Source organism: Hemicordylus capensis, chromosome 3, assembly GCF_027244095.1.
Source record: "Hemicordylus capensis ecotype Gifberg chromosome 3, rHemCap1.1.pri, whole genome shotgun sequence".
In the NCBI taxonomy this organism is placed as follows: Eukaryota; Metazoa; Chordata; class Lepidosauria; order Squamata; family Cordylidae; genus Hemicordylus; species Hemicordylus capensis.
In genome coordinates, this window is record NC_069659.1 from 74,991,303 (window position 1) to 75,010,813 (window position 19,511).

At 42.8% G+C, this 19,511-nt stretch overlaps 1 long non-coding RNA gene across 1 annotated transcript in view; it reads left to right on the top strand.

Moving 5' to 3' along the window:
* The first annotated feature begins 7,436 nt into the window (after nucleotides 1-7,436).
* The window catches only part of LOC128349870 (uncharacterized), a 40,435-nt gene continuing 28,360 nt past the window's right edge, over nucleotides 7,437-19,511 (top strand). Inside the window, exon 1 of the long non-coding RNA XR_008319051.1 lies at nucleotides 7,437-7,554. This is a non-coding gene — a long non-coding RNA (uncharacterized LOC128349870). The remainder of the gene's footprint in view (nucleotides 7,555-19,511) is intronic.

Sequence of the window (19,511 nt, forward strand, 5' to 3'; positions counted from 1 at the left end):
GTCAGGTATCTAATTTGCAAAGCATTCTGGGGGCTAGAAACCAAAATCCTGACCTGGAACTGTTTTCAAATTAGTTACATGGGTCACAGTGTCCATGTTTAGGGAGGAGGAATTCTCCAATTAAACTTCCCACCCTCTCGCACTAAATTATAGGCACCAGCATTGCCTCAGAGTTGGGGGAGGAGGGAAGTTTAGTCACTCCACTCCTTTGCCTATCAGTGGGAGCAAAGGTCTGAGCTCTTCTCCGGGAGTCCATCAGACCAAGAGGCCCCATCCCTGCTGATTTTCTCATCTTCGGCAGCCCCTGCCTTAAATAAAGCCCTACATTTAAGACACTTCTCCCCCCTTCCAGCTTGCTCCTTCTGCCCTGGCCAGGCAAGTGGAGTGGCCACCCAATCCCTGCCTCCCAAGGGGCCTTTTTCTCCAACTCCACTCCTTTCACTAGCATTTCCACACAGGGCTGCAGCTGTGATTTAATTACAGGTAATTAAATCACAGGTAAGGTAATTACTGGGTTGTCCTGGCAACTTGAGCCCTCTACTTCTCTCAACACAGCACCATTTGACTGGGTAAATAACCCTGTCTTACGGAGGAGGGTAGAGAAGCCCCCCCCCCGAATAATTTTATATTATTTATTCCTGAACTTTATATTATTTATTTCTGATAGTTCAAGTATAATATCTCAGTCACATCTTCACAGTCATCTGACTGGGAATTAACTTGAGAATCACTTGTGCAAATTAGCAGTACCACTTGATTTGTGTGGATTCATGTACCTGTTGGTTTTGGGGGTTTTTTAAAATGAAGATCTGATATGGAGATTTGTGTTCTGGTTCCATCCTTCTGTAAAACAGAATGCCTTCCTGCCTAATTCATACATTCATGGGTTTCGTCATCAGATTATGTGGAATTCTTCCAATTCATATGGCAATTTGTTTTTGTGACCCAAGCAATTAGAGCAGTTTTCAACCATGTTATGGAAGCTCTAAAACCCCTAATTTTTGTATGAAAGAAATTGTTTGAGAAATAATCTGTTCCATATAGGCAGCACTTCATACAAGCCATTTACCCTGAGGGTGAAGCCCATATTGTTAGCCTTTTGATGACAATCTGGTTGCTATGGCTAGGCCATGCAAAGCATTTAAGACAATAGCCATATAACATTTAAAGTTATGTCATTTGGGGTTTTTTGTTGCGTTGCTTCCATGAATGTGAATGTATTGCTACTTTATAATAAATATGCAGAAGAAAAGCAGTAGAGCTAATTGATGACATTCATTTTTAAATTCAGGGTAATACCTAGCAAGCTAATGCTAAATATGAGAGCCTGTTCTCTGCTGTTTCCTTAGGAAGGCAACGTTTTTATCACAGTTCTGCTCTGTGAGAGATACGTGAAGAAACAGAGATATTTGCTCATCAAGTATATTGTTTAAATATCTGCTGTTGTCTTGCAGTCTGAAAATGACTCGTGGTCTGCCTGCCATTAATGCTATAGGCATACTGAAGCCAGATGCCTCACAAAGCCCTTAGATGGTTTAGGGTAGGCCAGAACCAATTAATCAATGCCAGACTATATGATGATTTATGACTTGGTATATTGCTTCTTAGTTGCTATTTTGAATTGAAACCATTCCAAAAAGCTCACTGGCAAAGCAGATATACCTTCATTTAGGGAGACACTGAAGACTTTTATTGAATTTCATGGACTCTCAGACTGGAAGAAAATACTTATGTAAATGTTTCCAATAAACAAAATGCAGAATCCAGTACAGAGCGTGTCTCCAATTTAAAAATCCGCTTTCTAGATCACATAAGATCCACTAAATTAGTGGTGCCCTTTATTTTCAGTCCTCTGCCATTTGAAACATAATATAATACAGTTACAAATAATCGTAACTAACTAACTTGGCAGATTAAAATGTGACAGAAAGCAAATTAGATTTGTTTGTACAGGAGATGCTGTTTATTAAGATATAGAACTTCACAGCACAAAGTTTGTTGTGAAGTAATATCTTAGGTGGCTCACATAAGCCCAATGCAGACGTTATGCTGTATGAGCATACAGATGTTTATACACTCATACATGTGTTTGTGTGAATGACTGTATTTGTGTTCATTTTACAAGTGAACCTGGATACAGGCAATTCAAATGCATGGTACAGATAGGAAGTGTACTTCTGTTGTACCTGTGTTCAGCATGACATGTGAATAAATGTTCCTGTGTACAGATCTGTACCTGTGTACACTCTACACTCGCATTAGTGTTTAACATAATGTGTGAATGGAGCTATACTGAGCAGTGCAACGTGAGCAGTTATAGCACTGCCTCTGCTGCTGACTACACATAAATACTGCTGTGGTGCTGCATCCGAGGGCAACCAAACACAGTTGTGCAACAGGACATATATTACTTCCAGTGTTCATCCTGTTGGACAATTGTGTTTGCACACCTTTATGCCAGAGCAGAGCTGTCCTAGGCCCTAACACTATGCTCAGCAGCACGGGCAGTGCCCCAGCTGCTCACATTGCATTGCGTGGTGCGGTATGTGAACCACTATATTTTAAAATTCAGAAGTAAATTTTATCAGAGAAGGAAAGGATGGGTAAGCCTTGGGGAACGACATATTGAAAGAAAAGTCAGCAAGATTCTGAACAGGTAAGGTTGAAGACAATTCATACAACCATATCTGTATAATGAAAGTGTGATGCAAGGATCCATACTAGTGATGTTGCTGAAGTTCTTAATTACCTTTTTTGGAAAATAAATTTGTTCACCTTGTAATACTTGACTGTACTAGCATCATTTCCCCAAGAGGTTATCCACTTCTGAACGTAAAAAGAGATTCTGAACATGTGCTTGCAAAGCAGTGTTCAGGGTCGATGTGTGCAAAAAATGTTTGAGGGATAGGGATAATTTCTTCCTCTTCCACAACAGCTAATATCACTCAAATATATGAAAGTATTTCTTTTATTGTAACTTCTAGTGTAACGTTTTTCTTAAATCCAAATCCTGGACATTTATCACAGCTCAGACAAAACAAAACAAAACAAAACAAAACAAAAGCCCCCGGTGGGATGACTTTTAGGGCTTCTTTGAATTGTGTGGTGTGTGAGCTGTTTGCCCACAAGGCCAGAAAATATCCCAACAGTGTTACATTTGTATTCTGTTTAGCTTCTGAGGAGTTCAGAGCAGTGTTCTAGACTCACAATTGCTTAGTAAATTAGGTAATCTGAAACAGTGAGGTCATTCACACAACGAGGCAGGCAGATGGTGGTGGGAAGGCTAGTTGAACTCACCTCCCCCCGCCCCAGCAAGCAATTGCATGTTTCTGTGAGCATGAACCATTCTCCCAGGCGTCTCCACACTGCATGGTGTAGCATGCAGTTCCGGAGGCTGGGGTGACATGTTCCAGCTATCCCAGAATGCAACATGCAGTATGAGCGATGGATGTATTGGGGGATTCTCCCAGGAGATGGGCGCTCTATCTATGTGTTCCCTGGAGCTGAATGCAGCCCCAGTGAACACACTATCTCAGATCCTGGGTTAAAGGCTCACTTGAACCCTTAACCATGATTAAGAGCCAGGTTAAAAAGCAGGGCTAAGTGCCACTGTCCTACTGGGATCGGGCCTGATCCCAGCAGTTTTCACATGCAACAGGAGAGGTGAGTGCATTGTCAGTATAACATAGCTGATAAAACTCTGCAAAATGACAATATCTTGAAAAAGTTGATCCTTAATTTCCAGGGAGAAGATAATACAGGTTCATTACACTAAAAAAAAAATCCCCTCAGTACTTGTTTTCTTGTATCTTTTCTGTCTTTTAGTACCTGTAGTAAAAGTGTTCTGCAAGACTTGTAGAGTGGCTTGAAGAGTTGCCAATCAGAAGAGAAGTCCACCTTGAAATCTGTGTGGAAAGAATGGTTGGTTTCGGAAGTTGGTCTTCTGAAGGAGCTCTGTCAGTGATCTCTGAGGAGGGGAAGCCTAGAGGGTAGTGCTGGCTGTGCCTGAGAAGGGGCTCTTGGGGTCTCTTTCAGTATTACTAGGATATATTTATTTTTATTTAAAATATTTCTGTACCACCCAAAACTTGCATCTCTAGGCAATTTACAATTAAAATCATTTAAAACATTAAATCAATTAACAATTAAAACCATTTAAAAGATTAAAAACATTTAAAACCCAGTATTAAAATTATTTAAATCTATAAATCTAATTAAAAGCCTGAGTGAATAAATGGGTCTTCAGTGCCTTTTTAAAAGTTGCCAGAGATGGGGAGGCTCTTATTTCAACAGGGAGTGCATTCCAAAGTCCAGGGGCTGCAATGGAGAAGGCCCGTTCTCAACTAGCCGCCAGACGGGTTGGCAACAGCTGCAGGCGAACCTCTCCAGATGATCTTAGCAGGCAGTGGGGATCATGGCGAAGAAGACGTTCTCTTCAATATTCAGGGCCTAAGCTGTTAGGGGCTTTGTAGGTACTGACCAGCACCATGTATTTTGCCCAGAAACATATCGGTAGCCAATGCAATTTCTTCAAGACAGGAGTAATATGGTCTCTCCTAGATGACCCAGAGACCGGCCTGGCTACCGCGTTCTGAACCAACTGCAGTTTCTGGACTACATACAAACGTAGCTCTACATAGAGCGCATTGCAGTGATCCAGGATAGAGGTTACCAGCAGATTTACCGCTGTTTTGAGGTTGTTCATCTCAAGAAATGTACGCAGCTGGCATATCAGCCGAAGCTAGTAAAAATCACCTCTGGCTACCACCTCAACCTGAGAGACCAGGGAGAGGTTCGGATCCAGAAGCAACCCCCAGTCTGCATACCTGTTCCTTCTGGGGGAGCGTGACCCCATCCAGAACCGACAGATCAAAATTGTCTCCCAAGTTTTGGCCCCACATAATAAGTACCTCCATCTTATCTGGATTCAGCCTCAGTTTGTTATCCCTCATCCAGCCCATTACTGTCTCCAGGCAGGCTTCTAGGGAGGTTATGCCTTCTCCTTATGATATTGAGACAGAGAAATCGATGTGGGTGTCACCAGCATATTGATAACACATTGCACCAATTTATGGTGAATGAAGCTTGTATGTACTCCCTGAAGAGAGACAGAGAAGCAGAGATACACTATCTTTTTTGTAAGTATGACTAACTACCTTTGGTTTCACTTGTTCTGTTTCCTTTTAGTTTAACCCCCAACCTATGTTATAGAAATCCTCATTTGTTTTTTGTGGGGGATTCATGGGTAGTTTTTCCTTCTACCTTGCTTTCACACAATCACTTCTATCCAGGTCTTCCTCCTACCTTGCTTCCACACAGCCAAAAATTGGGAGCACACACAGCTCCCAAACCTGGGAAGAACACAGTTTTTGATGGTGTGAATGAGCTCTAAGAGTTGTGACAGAAAATATACTAATTCGAACTGATCTTTTTAAAACTTATTCCACCACATAAAAGGCCCTGCTTACCCTACCGAAGGTCAGCCCTGAAATTGCTAGGATTATGTTGTTGCAATTCGTCTATGTTCCAGCTCATATGTTATCCTGGCAGCATGACTGCTGCTGGGAATGAAGAGACGAGTGCTGTTCTGCATTGTCATCTGCTTCTGTGAAGCAGCACACATCTGTTGGGCCAAAATTATCCATGCCAGCTAAAAATGATGGTGTTGCTTACAGCCAGCCCATGTGACTAACAAAGCAGAGCAGTATGCACAGGTCCCTGCTGGGATTTCATATTAATTGGGCCTCGGTTATGTCACGTGTAGAGCCACACTGTCAGAGAAGTATCACCCGTATTAATAAGCAGCAGCACCCGTATTAATAAAAATACAACTTGATTTTGTTTTCTCTTATAGAAATAAGAACGGCTTGGGCCCAATATGTCTTAGCACGATCAGTGGCCTGAAAACACCCTCTTCAGTCAGCTATCCATACAGAGGTTAGGATGATTTTGGGAGTAGCCCTGCAATGTGGAACACAACTTCCCTGAAAACTTGCAAACCACTGAGCTTCAGGTGTCTTTTTGAAGAACTGGAGTCTTTTTTATTTACAATGGATTCAGATGGCTAGGCTAACCAACTAAAGGAGTAGAACACTTCAACATTATCTATCTCTCTAACTATCTAAAATTCATTTTTAGGCAAAGCCTAAATGCATGAAGCCTTATTGTTAATGCATTACAGTAACTAATGCTCATATCCTCTAGTAATGTTTTGTTGAAGCAAATGCATGTGTTGTGATTTTTTTTCACCCCGTGTTTTCCCATTTCTACAGTGGCAGCGGTAGAGTGAAGGCAGGAGGAATCCTACAGGAGGATTTTTTTTCACCCCATGTTTCCTCATTTCTACAATGGCAGTGGTAGAGTGAAGGCAGGAGGAATCCTACATATAAGGAAGAACAGCAGGGCAGGGGAAGGGATCCATAAGTATTATCTTCCCCAGTGGCTAATATTTTTCTCAGTGGGTTTGATAACTGCTGATAATGTTTGTGTGAATGCCCCTGCAATAATTTTTTTTAAAAAAAGATCACCATAAAATGGAGAAAACAGTTTGTAAAATATACAGAAGTCATTACTATATTGACTTCTTATGGGTTTGCAGTACTGTAGAATGGTCTTTTATAGCTAACATACATAATTTTTGCATACATCAGCATGAGCTGCTATTTTTTGCAAAAACAATTTTATTGATAATTCAGTGCTTAGATCACATCTTGCCATATGCTGAAAGAAAAATCTTTGAAACATGAAGTGCCTTGGGGCTTGAGATACTCAGCCCATTGAAATGCAATGTGAGACCCATTCAATCTCTTTTTAATACAGCAAGTTTACCTTACAGCATTTCCCATGATGGAGTGAACATTAGTCACAGAGTATACATACTGATGGTGTATACATTGGTTGACGTCCTCACAAATGGTTCAGATGTGCAGCTGAAAAAAGTCATGTGTGCAGCAATAGCATCTCTGCTTCTGATGCACAGATACTCATGAGGGTTAGGGATGTACAGAACGTTATGAGCTCAGAACATTCCTACTCATAATGGGCCATTTTGAGAGTTCTGAGCTTGGAACAGAACGCCCTTCAAATGCAGTGACTGTTTGAAGCTTGGAACTGAGCAACTCTGTTCTGAGTTGGACTGTTCCTAGTGTTCTAGTTGCCATTTTGGACTCCAAAATGGCTCTCTTCTGGCCTTTGCGCATGCGCGGGAGCCATTTTCATTCTCAGCACATCAACAGAAATGGCTGCCGTGTGTGCAGAGAGCCAGAAGCGCGCAATTTTAGAGTCCAAAATGGTGCTTGGAATGTTCCGAGCTCATTCTGTTGGAACAACCAGACTGGTTGACTGGTTGTTCTAATGGAACATTCCAGGCATTTGTGTTCCATTCCGAGCACAGAAAAGAATGTAAATGTCATCCCTGCAGGAAGAGAAGAGGAGGAGGAACATCTGCCCCCAGGCAGACCCCAGGGTGAAGGATTGGGTGCCTGACTGTATGATTCTGCTCCTCACCCCCCCCCCCATCACTATCTGCCCCCCAGAACAGGCTGCTGCACTGTGGTGAGGCTTTGCAGGACTGGGACCCACAGGGGGTGACTTGGCAGTTTCCTGGTTTCCATCTGCCAGAGCTTGCTGCTCAGGGCTACTTGTGGTGGTGGTGGTGGTGGTGGTGGTGTTGCCACCCAAGGGGTGACACCAAAGGGAGTCGCCCCTTTGGCGGAGCCACTTCGGGGGACAGCAAAGGCCAGGCCTCCTGGCCCAGGTATTTATATGGGGGCATTTAATAGTGGGGCTTCTGTTTTAATTAGTCCTGGGTGAGATTGTTTTAGAATGTGTCTGGGCTTACCTGGAGATGGGGAAACAGGGGGCATGTCCATTGACTGTGGGGCAGAAATTCTGGTGGTGCTGGGGAACAGAAGAAGTAATGTTGGTAGGTCAGAAGGCCATTACAGGGCAAAGGGACTTGGAAACCTAATAGCTGTTATCCCTTCCAGCTGTCCTGCCAGCTCTTTCACTTTGAGGAGCAGTGCGGACCACCCTTGGAACCTCACCTTGCTCCTCTGTAATGCCAGGTCAGTCCAGAACAAATCAGAAACCATCCATGATTTGATTCTGGATTAAGGTGCCGACCTAGTATGTATTACAGAGACCTGGTTGGAGGAGGGTGGTTGTCCGGTCTGGTCCCAACTTATCCCTCCAGGGTACTCTTTTGAGGAGCAGGTGAGGGACTGTGGGTGGGAACGTGGAAATGGCTGTGGTCTCTAAGAACAATATCTCCCTTACCAGGGTCCCTGTTGAGGTGTCAGACCATATCAAATGTGTGTACTTAAGTTTTGGGACCAGGGATAGACTGGGACTTACGTTGGTGTACCAATCGTCCCCACTGCTCAACAGAGTGCCTAACTGAGCTGACGGACATTATCTCGGCTTGGTGGTGCAGTTCCCCAGGCTTGTGGTGCTGGGGGACTTCAATGCTAATTTCAGGACCAATTTGTCTGGGGCAGCTCAGAAGTTCATGACGACTATGGGCCTATTCCAAGTGGTCTCGGGACTGATGCACATTGCTGGTCACATGCTTGATTTGGTCTTTCACTTTGATCAGGGTGGTGTTCCGTTGATGGGGACTCCTGTGATTTCCCCATTGTCATGGACGGCCCACCATCTGGTTAAGACTGGACTTGCAGTAATTTCCCACCTTCGCAGGGGTGACGGACCTATTAGGATGGTCTGCCCAAGAAGGTTATTGAATCCAATAAGATTTCAAGAAGCCTTGGAGGGATTTAGTATTGGCTCTGCCGGTGATCCTGTTGATGCCCTGGTGGAAAACTGGAACAGCAAACTCACTGGAGCAGTAGACATGATAGCTCTTAAGTGTCCTCTCTGACCCGCTTCAAAATTGGCCCCTTGTAATACGGAAGAACTATGTGGGCTGAAGCGGCAAGGTAGATGACTGGAGCGCAAATGGAGAAAGACTTGATTTGAATCAGACAGATTACAACATAGAGCGTATTTGAAGACCTATGCTCAGGCAGTAATTGCTGCAAAGAAGCTATTCTTTTCTGCCTGTATTGTATCCGCAAGTTCACATCCGGTGGAGCTGTTCAGGATTGTGAGAGGGCTAGTATGTGTCCCTCCTCCCTTGAATCAGAATCTGGAACCATTGATTACCCACTGTGATGTGTTTAATGAATTCTTTGTGGGGGAAATTTCTCATATTCAGGTCGACTTGGATTCTGTCTCCACAATTACTTCGGTTTCTGATGTGGAGGTTTCCAGCAACTCCTTTTGTGTGGTTAAGTTGGATTAGTTCCAGTTTGTGACTCCTGAGGCTGTGGACAAGTCGATTGGAACAGTGTGACCCACCACCTGTTTTCTTGACCCTTGCCCGACATGGCTTATACTATCTGGCAGGGGGGTTGTTGTAGAAGGCCTGGTTGAGATTATAAATGTAAACACTGAGAGAAGGTAGGATACCTCCTTGTCTTGAAGCATTTATTAGACCACTTCTGAAGAAGCCTACCTTGGATCCCTCAGAGTTGAGCAACTACAGGCCTGTCTCCAACCTTCTGTGGCTGGGCAAGGTAACTGAGAGGGTAGTGGCCTCACAGCTCCAGACAGTCTTGGAGGAAACTGATAATCTAGACCCATTTCAAACTAGCTTTCAGGCAGGCTATGGGATGGAGACTGCCTTGGTTGGCCGGCTGGATGATCTCCATTTGGGAATTGACAGAGGAAGTGTGACTCTTTTGGTCTTTTCGGAGCTCTCAGGGACTTTAGATATTATCAACCATAGTATCCTTTTGGAGCGTCTGAGGGGGTTGGGAGTGGGAGTCACTGCTTTGCGATGGTTTCACTCCTACCTCTTGGACAGGTTCCAGATGGTGTCCCTTAGAGACTGTTGTTCTTCAAAATCTGAACTTTTGTATGGTGTCACTCAGGGCTCTGTATTGCCTCCGATGTTATTTAACATCTATGTGAAACCGCTGGGAGAGATCATCAGGAGATTTTGTGCAGGGTGCTATCAGTATGCTGCTGACACCCAAATGTGCTTCTACATGTCAGCATCATCAGGAGGGGGCATAACCTCCCTAAATGCCTGCCTGGAGACAGTGATGGGCTAAATGAGGAATAACAAACTGAGACTGAATCCAGATAAGACGTTGGTACTCATTGTGCAGGGTCGAAACTCGGGAGATGAGTTTAATCTGCCTGTTGTTGATGGGGTCACAATTCCCCGGAAGCAACAGGTACACGGTCTGGGCTGCTTATGGATCCAAGCCTCTCCCTGGTCTCCCAGGTTGAGGCAGTGGGCAGAAGTGCTTTCTATCAGCTTCGGCTGATATACCAGCTGCATCCTTTTCTTGAGATAAACCACCTCAGAACAGTAGTACATATGCTGGTAACCTCCAGACTGGATTGCTGCAGTGTGCTTTATGTGAGGCTCCCCTTGTGTGTAGTCCGTAAACTACAGCTGGTTCAGAACGTGGCAGCCAGGTTGGTGTCTGGGTCATCTCAGAGAGACCGCATTACTCCCGTATTGAAAGATCTACATTGGCTGCCAATAAGTTTCCGGGCAAAATACAAGGTGCTGTTTATAACTTATAAAGCCCTAAACAGCTTGGGCCCTGGGCATTTAAGAGAATGTCTTCTTTGTTATGAACCCCTCTACCTATTGAGATCATCAGGAGAGGTCCGTCTGCAGTTGCCACTGGTTCGTTTGCTGGCTACTTGGGGACAGACCTCCTCTGTTGCTGTCCTAGAACTTTGGACACCCTCCCTGCTGAAATATGTTTCTCCCCATCTCTGACAACTTTTAAAAGGTCTTTAAGGACACACCTATTCACCCAGGCTTTTAATTAAATGTTGTTTTAACAGTTTTAACATCATTTTAAATTGTTTTAAAATTTAAATTGTTGTAATGTTTTGACTTTTGCTATGTCATTTATTTTGTTTTAACTGCTGTTTTATGTTTTGTTGTTGTTCTCATTTGTTTTAACTAATGTTTTAACTTTTTGCTTGCTTGTTGTAAACTGCTCAGAGATGTGGGTCTTGGGCAGGATAGAAGTGGGTTAAATCAATTAATTAATAAAAATCATATGCACATCCCTAGTGTGGGTAGGGGGTGATTTTCACCTCTTCCATCTCCCCACAGAAGTGCTGTATAGGCCGCGGAAGTAGAGCCTCCCAGATTCCATTTTATGCACATGTTCCCATATATGGAATGATTCTGAGGGAAGGGAGATGGATGAAAATTCTGCCCTGTGAGCATCTGCACATCTGAAGTGTGGTTTCTAGTACTATGCACGTGCTCTTTTTTTAATAGCATTTGTGAAGATGGTAGCAGATATGTTTTTCCCCACTGCAGGAAAGGGATCTTGTGGAAGAGTCAGTTTACCGGCTATTGAGCTGCTAAAAGGGAAGGCAGAAGTCCTAAGTCAGCTGCTATCCTCTCTCTTGGTCGCTGTGAACCAGAGAAAACGTTTTGACCATGATTGAAGTGGGCAAAATTTCCTGGAGTACTACCTTGGGTGATTAGGTATAAGTATGAACTGGAAGTGTGACAAGGGTTTTATAATGTTTTATCTGTTTATGTAGTTTATATCCCTGCCTTCCCTATGTCACAGAACTCAAAGTAGGTTAAATGAAATCTAGATAAAGCATAATAAAACAGCCAAGCTGAATCAAGAGATGGAAAATCACAATCTGGACAGGTGTTAACGAATTCAGAAGATCCACTTAGCATGCCAGATAATCACAGAAAATGTCAAATGGTATTCACTTCAACAGGTAAAAAATAGTCATGTGAGTCAACCCTTATTCCCTGTGTTACCTTTCAGCACATCTTGACCACATATGGTATGTTCCCCTGCTTATAGTCAGAACTTCAAATTAAATCTGACAGAGTTTCAGATTCCCATGACCTCCCTTAGCAGTTGCTTTTTTCTGAGTGACCTGCTACTTTAGTATTGTGTGACACACATACATTTCTTGCAGTTTACATTTACTGCATTTTGATAGATATTGGCACTGACAGTCTCCAGATTTTATATGTCAGAGAATAGTATAATAATAATAATAAATAATAATAAAAACAGAAATTGGGAAGTAAAGCATGCATAGGCTTGCATTCTTCTTACTACCAGTTATGGTAGAGAGAGAAATGAAGACTCCATTGATCCAACTTGGTGTAATTTTCTGGGTAGTATTAAACATGTAGACCCAAAATTCCAAGAACAAATACCTTAACCAAATATATTCAGAATAAGTCTTTCTGGTATTTTTATTTACAGGTAAATAAATATTTAAATAAATATTTGCAGGTAGATAAATATTTACAGGTAAATATTTGTGGGGAAATGCTTGACTAACAAGCAGAAGGTTGCCGGTTCGAATGCTTGACTAACAAGCAGAAGGTTGCTGGTTCGAATCCCCACTGGTATGTTTCCCAGACTATGGGAAACACCTATATTGGGCAGCAGGTATATAGGAAGATGCTGAAAGCCATCATCAAATATTGCACAGGAGGAGGCAATGGTAAACCCCTCCAGTATTCTACCAAAGAAAACCACAGGGCTCTATGGGCACCAGGAGTCGTAATTGACTTGATGGCACACTTTACCTTTAGCCTTAGGATCATAGCATGTGTACTCCAAAGGCAATACCATTTGGTTCAATGACTCTTAATCCAAAGTAAGCATTCCTAGGGTCTTGTTGTGAGGCTGCTGTCCCATTCACATGAAATTATGTAGAAATTGCAGTTAGCTCACTTGCTTCTCAAGCACCTTCTTTATTTTAACCAAAGGTCTTTGTATACTTGTTTCTGAGTAAATCATATATGCCCAATCATATATGCTCATTTCAGCATAAATTGCTTTGAAATTGGTGGGACTTAACTTCTGAGTAAAAAATATGCATAGGATGAAGCAATCACATTTTAACACATTTTCGTTTAGAGCTGAAATGAATTTGGAAGGGGGAAAAATCCCTTCAAGTTTGCTTATAAATTTTTTTGTATTTTTCTAATTTCAGTTTTCTTCTCTCCAGACTTTTTTAATTGCATAATTTAAAACAAAAAATATAAAAGCTGCAAGCAAAGATTAAATGTTTCGATGTACAGACATCAACTTCAGTGTTCCATGTCTCACTGTTTAAAAATCCACACTCTTATATCTCGGGGCATGCCAAGGTCAGAGTGGGCCTAGAGATGATTTAAAATCGGTCCTTCGCTGCCTTCCTCTCCTTCTCCTGGCCCCATGTCTCTGCTGCAGAAGAACATTAAGGACACATGTAATATAGTGTAGCAGATTAACAGAGGACAGGAGACTACAGTTATTATTATTACATTTCCCAACTTGAAAATGATAGCTGGGTTGGCATGGGAACTTGGACACAAAACTGCACGTGTGTTTCTCTGCAACATAACCTATGCAAAGCCAGGATTGTGGCTGATATATATTGTTTTCATTTCTTTATGTTGTGAAATACAAGGAGGCAATTCATGCTTAGTACTCTCAGTCAAGTGTGCATACTATCACAGCTTAAGTGCTTTGTACACTTATTCGAGGTAGTATTATCTATAGTTTAACAGCATGGTGTTCACAGTACATTATAACTCTTATTAATCCTTACCTGTAAGCCAAGATACTATAGTTCCAATTTAACAAATAAAAAAATAATGACAGAATTGCACATGGCCTCCACTCTACCCAATAGACCACACCAGCTCAAAAAATGCATGGCACTGAATGCAACTGTTATCTTACATACTTTTAAGCACTAAACAACATCATAACTTTTTCTTACCAGCAAATACTAATACAAATGTTTCACAAGGCACCACTATAAAGGAGAATCCTAACAGGATGGAAATGGAAATCAAACTGGAGTGCAGTCGCCAAAGACAACTGCCTAAACACATTTTCCCCTGCAAGGCATCAGCAAGTTTTCAAAGAGTAAAATAAAGTTTTTGCTCTGCAATGCTGTAGAGCTACAGAAGCAGAACCACAGCAATTCCACATCCCAATCCAGATTCATCTAGCGACACATTTTAGGAACAGTGTGTCTCTATATTTCAGGCACAAACCAATATAAACAGTTAGATTTTTCATACCCAAAGGGATCCTTTTACTCTATTGCATGAATTATACTAGCAAGATAACAAAACACCACCACCCTCACTATAAAGGTTGATTCAAGCAGGGCAGCACAGCAGACCAAAACAAAGGGTAAAAAGAAGCTGACACTGATTCAGGTTTACACTCAAAGCAAGGAATGATGAGAGACCTGTGTGGGGTGGGGGATATGGGGGGGAGAGTTTACTTTTCTACCGAGCAGGCTTGAAGGAGGCCATGGGTGGGAAATTTGCTTGCCCTTCTCCTTCTCCTTCTCTTTGGCTTCTCATCCAGTTCTGTGCTTTGCTATCTCCATCCCATCCAACCTTGCTACGGCACCCCCTCTTCTCACCTGTTTTCAAGGGAGAAGATGAAAACACACAGAAAACTGAGTAGGCTCCAGCTCCAGTATGGCTCTCTCAGTCCCTAGTCTCTATGGCTCTGCTCTGTGTAGTCTGTGCCACAGCACGGGCACCTCTCCTTCCTTTCCTGAGCTTCTGACTTCTTTTTCCATCCATTGCCTCGGCACCTTTGGAGTTATCATCCAGGCCCCTGCTGATTAGCCAAGGATCAGCTGCAGCTGCCCCTTCCTCCCGATTGAGCGGCGGTGCCCTCCTCTCTCTGGAGAAGGAGGCAGAGCAGCCAAGCTTGCACTCAGGGTGGGCACTGAGGGGTGAGTGTGTGCATGCATGCCATTGGAGACTAGCCTTGGGGGGCCCTTTAAGGCAGCTGGGCCAGGAGACAAATGTCTCCCCTTGTCTGATCTACTGTACACCCACGCTTATATCCCAAACACTCTCCCTAAATCTAATCAGGCACTTGGTTAGCACATGAAAAAAAGAGGGGAGAAAGGGAAATGCAGAAATTGATGACTCACAGTTTTGCCTGCTAACTCTGATGAGAGAAGCACCAGATAGCCAAGGGTGGTGACCATTCCTGGAAACAGAAATCTGTTTAGGGAAGGATAACCTACAGACTAAATGGTACAGAAAACCAGCTTAAAAGAATTTAATTATAAGCAGCAATTCAGCACACCCTTTAACAACCAAAGTTCAAACGGTGAAAAATATAGTTAAAAGAGAAACTGAAGTTTCATCTCAGCAACATAAGGGAAGGCCATAGAAAAAGCTAGGCATCTAGCAGAAACAAATCCATATAAATTCCCCTTAAGAAGAACAGGAGGATCCAAATATGTAGCAGGTTTACCCGTGCATAAGATCCCCTTTATTTCTAACAATTTCATTAGGCAGTGCCAGAAAAGTTTAAGAAAACATGGGATAAAAGTTAATGTAGTGTGTATAACTACTAAGTCTTTGAAACAGCATTTAGTAAGATCTAGACTATACCATAAAAATTGTGAAATTAAAGCCTGACCATTCTGTGAAAAAATTTTGTAAGCAAAAGAGTTATTTACAAAATCACCTGTACAGAATGTAGTGAAAATTATATAGGGGAAACAGGAAGACATTTGGTTACTAGATTTAAAGAACATCTAGCAGATGCCAAATACATAAACAGGGAAAGACCATGGCTGATTCATATGAAAAATAAACACAATGGAAAAGCAATGCATCTTAAAGTAAACATCTTAGATTCTGAACAGTGTACACTCAAAAGAAAGATAAGGGAAGCACTGTTTTTAGACAAGTTGCAGCTTGAGGTCAATGGTAAGGAAGAACTGAAAGAAATCTTAAAATACATAGGTTATTAAAGGGTAAGATGTAATTTAGTTCACACTCTCCCATCTTCTGTTCTTCTGATTTACTGATAAGCGGGCAAAGCTGTGAGTCATCAATTTCTGCCTTTCCCCTCCTTCCCTCTTTTCTTCATGTTCTAACCAGATGCCTGATTAGATTTAGGGAGAGTGTTTGAGAAATAAGAGTGTGGATTTTTAAACAGTGAGACATGGAACACTAAAGTTGACGTCTGTATGTCGAAACATCTGTTCTTTGCTTTCAGCTTTTGTATTTTTTTCTTTTAAGTTACGCAATAAAAAGGTTTGGAGAGAAGAATTTGGTGTAGATCTATCATGTGTATTGCATTGCCAGTATATCAACTTCCGCTTTTTACAAGGTATAAATGTCTTCAATTTTGTAAGGACTTAAGGTAACAGTATGAACATTCATCAACTAGACTATACATCAAAGCCTTCTGTTGGGCCTTCCCGCTGGCTGCAGGCGAGTCCTAGTACTCACCCACTCAGGGGGCCAAGAAGACAGAGGCAATACAGTCCCCGGGTACAGGCAAAGTCACCTAGGGCCCTACGCAGTTGCCAGGGAAAGTGAGGACACACAGGAACCCACAGACCATTTGATGGTCCAGCATTGCCCAACAGGTTGCCTCCTGGTGGCAAAGGGCCTCAACAGCTGCCAAGACAGGCAATAGCTGAAGGAGGGAGGATGCAGGCAGCTACAGTGGAGATGGCAGAGTCAGGAGAGGGTGGTTGGGATTGCCCTGATTGCATGGCTTTATTTAAGGCTTGGATGGCCAGGGATGAGGAGGTCTGGAGAGATTGTTAGAGACCAGGCCTGACTTATATACAGTGGTCCCTCTACTTACAAAATTAATCCGTTCCGAATGCACATTTGTAAGTTGAAAAGTTCGTAAGTCGAAAAGCGGTTTCCCATAGGAATGCATTGGGAACAGATTAATGCGTTCCGGAGCCTAGAAAAAAGACCCAGACCCCCAGTAAGGCTTGCAAACTGCACAGGAACATTTCTTTTCAAGAATAAACAGGCAGTAAACAGGCAGGCAAGTCAAGGAAACCGCATGTAAAATTCGTAAGTCGAGGAAACCCCATCTAAAAATTTGTAAGTCAAGGAAACCCCATCTAAAAATTTGTAAGTCGAAAAAACCGCATCTAAAACCGGATCTAAAACTGCCATTTGTAACTCGAAAAATACTTATGTCGAGTAGTTTGTAAGTCGAGGGACCACTGTACTAAATATGCTCATTAGCCAGTATACAAAATAGGTCTGGACCAAGTTCTTTTATATTAGTGACCATGTGTGATCTGGACGCATGGAAGAAGGAGATCAAACCAATCCTCAAAGAGTTCAATGGGCTTTATTGAGTATAAAAGACTAATCTAGCAAAGCAGAAAGCAGAACCCTCTATCAATATTAGCAACAGTATTTAAACAGAACATCCTAACCAGTACCAATATTCACCCGTGTGCCTCACTAACATATCTGTGTGCAATTAAATCTTCCTAGAGCCTAATACAATTCAGATACAGGCGGAAAAAGGGGCGGGGGTTGAGAGAGGCTGAGGGCTGGCATGGTTTTGGAATTAGTAGGGGGAAAGTAGGCAGGGAGGAGAAGGGAGCAGGGAAAGGGGACGGGATGAGGGAATTCCAGGCAGCATATTTACCAGGATCAGAGACTTGAGCAGAGATCTTTTCAGCTGAGGTCTTTGGCGGAGACAGGAGTTGTTGCAGTGCTCAGATCAGGCAGCTTGGGCAGCAAAACTCAGGCATTGCTGTGAGCAAATCTTGTTGTAGGCACAAGATAGCTTGTAGGAGGCGGTTCCTGTTCATGGACAGAGCTCCTGCTTTGCTCCGCGGCATAGCAGCAAACTCTGGGATCCTCGTGAGCAGCTTTTGCTGTAGGCAAAAGATTGCTAAACTCTCTGTCTAAAAGCCTCATTCTTATAGTGTATTTCTCTTTGATCTCTTATAGATCTATTCTAAATCTCATCTTTTCCTGGGTGTCCAAAAAGGTGACAACTTGCTGCTACCTTCTGAACAAAGTCTTAATTATTTAGGATATTGGCCAGTCCAGAGAGATCTCTGAATCTCATCTTCTGTAAACTCTGTGCTGAGAAGGTGGGGGGGGGGAATCTGTATCTCAGAGCTGCAAATTTCATCTTCCCCCCAAAGGTGTTAAAATTCAGAGGAGTTAGTAAGAGAATTGATCCTATTTGGTGTGAGACAGCCATTACATTATTTCTTGTATATCTCTACCTAGTGTTTAGTTATATTTAAAGTAACATAAAAAGGTGTGAGAGAGATGTTCAATACATTGTAGCATCAGTGAAGTAAGATTCAAAGTCTACAGGCGGATCTCTGTTGAACCTCTATAGAGAGCAATTGAGATAAATAGTTGGCAGTGATTTAGCATGGATCTCTTGTAACAGGAGAGGAACTCAGCCCCTGGCCTCTTTCACAGTCAGTTGCAATTTAGCATATGAGTAGCCCAGGCCAAGCCTTTGTATTCCTTGCATATCCATTTTAACAACACAATGCTGGGTTGTCGTCTCCCTTCACAGAGCAGGGAGCAGTATGCCAGTTCACCTCGAGTTCAGGTATTATTTCATTTCTTAATATAACATGAAATCAGACACAGGCCAATATTTCACATACTTCTGAGTTGGTATCTCTGGTTCTGATATGCTATTGACCGTTCATAACAAGATGGGATTGAATTGGACCTAGAGTCTCCCGGTGAGCAGCAGTCTTATCCCTCTCCCTGACAGCTGGTAGAGGAAAAGGGTGATCTCACCAGCACTTCTAAGCCCACTTCCACAGCCTAAGAACAGGATCAGAGGAAGGGAGGTGGTTGGATTCTGTGATACCAAGCCAGTGCGTGACACCTTCAAAAACTTAATAGGTTAAAATTTGAAAATGTTGAAAGTGATATTTCAATCTCAAACATTTTCAAAACTTAGATTCTGTAGTGAATTCAGGTCTGTTATGAAGCAGAAGACAGAATTAAAATGTGATGAATATAGCTGGAGATGTTGAATACCATTAAAGACTTGTCAAGGTTTCTGCATACAGCATGAGCCAAGGCAGGGTGGATGGAGAGGTGGGCCTGCCCTAGTTCATCGGGAGACTATCCCCCTCACCAGATGCACTATCCGCCAGTCTGACCAGTTTGAGTGCCTTCATGCAGTGATGGGATCATGAGACAAGGTTGGGTATACCATCCATCCCGCTGTCTTAACAGTATCGCTGCTTGAGGTGGTCTCGGATGTGGCATTGAGGACCCCATGACTGTTAGTTCTGGGTGACTTTAATGTCCATGCTGAGACTGCCTTATCTGATGCAGCTCAGGACTTAATGCCTTCCATGATGACTGTGGGCCTGTCTCAACTAATTTCTGGTTAAAACCAGAAAACCACACATTTGGCAGGCCAAACACTTGACTTAGTCTTTGGGTCAATGATGGACAGTGGTGCTCCGTGGATAGTCCAGGAGGCTTCAAAACCGTTATCATGTGGTGAAAATTGGACTGAGGGTGGACTCAAAACACCTCTGCAGGAGTGGGGGACCAGTTAGGATGGTCCGCCCTTGGAGGCTTATGGATCCTAATGGATTCATGATGGTTCTGGAGATGTTCCCTGCTGAGAGAGTGGATGATCCTGTTGATGGCCGGGTCTTCCTCTGGTATGAGGAGTTGGGTC